Source organism: Solanum stenotomum, chromosome 5, assembly GCF_019186545.1.
Source record: "Solanum stenotomum isolate F172 chromosome 5, ASM1918654v1, whole genome shotgun sequence".
In the NCBI taxonomy this organism is placed as follows: Eukaryota; Viridiplantae; Streptophyta; class Magnoliopsida; order Solanales; family Solanaceae; genus Solanum; species Solanum stenotomum.
Genome location: NC_064286.1, coordinates 20,291,435 through 20,293,174, shown reverse-complemented (window position 1 = coordinate 20,293,174; position 1,740 = coordinate 20,291,435).

The following is a 1,740-nucleotide window of genomic DNA, read 5'->3' as shown; positions in this document are numbered from 1 at the left end:
ATAAATTCACAAAGAAAATACCACAACAGAAAACACGAATTTAGAACCAAGAAAGCAAACCTCGAACTCAGCCTTTATCGTGTTGTGTTTTTATCTTCCTATTTCAGATGTGCAAGTGTTTTTTTTTCGCTCGTGTCTCTTTTGAGTTGCTTGCTGATGTTGTAGTATTTAATTTTTTTTGTATGGGGTTGGACAAGAAAAAAAAAGTGTTTTGATTATTATTTTTTTCGTGTGCAGTGTGTTGCTTTTTTTGGTTTTTTCCATGTTATATTGTTAGTGTGTGTACATATGGGAGGAAATGTTGATGTAGTGTGTGTGTAGTGTGTTGTAGTGGTGAGGAAGAGTGGTGTATATTGTGGGATAATGGAGGTAAAATGGGTAAAGGTGGGGGTAATTGGTAGAGAAAGTGGGGGTGAGGGTAGATTTTTTTTTTTTTTTAATAATTAATATAATAAAATATAATATAATATAGTATTATTTAGTTATTTTTAAACTAACAAAACTTGAGTAGCTAATAATAAATAAGAAATACTAGTTTATTTATTAAACTAAAATGAAAATAAAACATATCTTTTTTTGTTATTTTCAAATCTTTTAAAATAAACCTACTAATATAAGACAAAAATAAAATATCTAACTTGGACATAAAAGAAACATTTAAGGAATAAAAAATAGTATAAAATCTTATGTTCGGTCAAAAATTACGTGTCTACAAATGTTGTAGGCGAATTGGTCAAACCAAAGAATATAACTAGGAACTCATAATGACCATAATGGGTCCTGAATGTTGTCTTGGGAATATCACATTCCCTTACTCTTAACTGATGTTAGCCTCATCTGAGGTTTATCTAAGAAAAACAAGTAGCACCCTGAAGTTGATCGAAAAGATCATCAATTCTCGGAAGAGGATACTTATTCTTGATGGTAACATTGTTCAACTGGCGGTAATCTAGACACGTCCTAAGGGAACCATCTGTCTTCCTCACAGACATGATCGGAGCGCCCCAAGGTGAGACACTTGGTTGAATGAAACCTTTATATTGGAGATATTTGAACTGCACTTTTAGCTCTTTCAACTATGCTGGTGCCATTCTATATGGCGGAATATACGTCAGACGTGTATCTAGAAAAATGTCTATTCCGAAGTCTGTTTCTCTCTCGGGAGGGACTCCGGAAAGATCATCAGGAAAGACTTCTGGAAACTCTTTTACTACTGAAACTGACTAAATATGAGGTATCTCAACACTATAGTCATTAAATCGGACTAAGTGACAGGCACACCCCTTGGAAACTAACTTTCTCACCTTAAGGTACGAAATGAAGCAACCCTTAGGCATGGATGAACTGCTACTTCACTCTATAACTGGCTCATTAGGAATTTGGAACCTAACAACTCGAGTTCTACAATCAGTGAAGGCATAACAGGCATGAAGTCAGTCCATACTAAGAATGACATCTAAATCTACCATGTCTAACTCAACTAAATCAGCCACGGTGTTCTTTTGATTGATGGAGATGACATAATCACAATATACTTGCTCAACTAGAATAGACTCCCCAACAGTTGTAGAAACACAAAAGGGTTCACAAAGTTTCTCAGGAAGAACATAAAAATTATTTGCAACATAAGGAGTCACAAAAGATAAACTTGCTCCTGGGTCTAGCAAAGCATAAACATCAAGAGTAAAGACTTTAATCATACCAGTGACAGCATATGGAGAATTCTGTTGCTCTTGACGA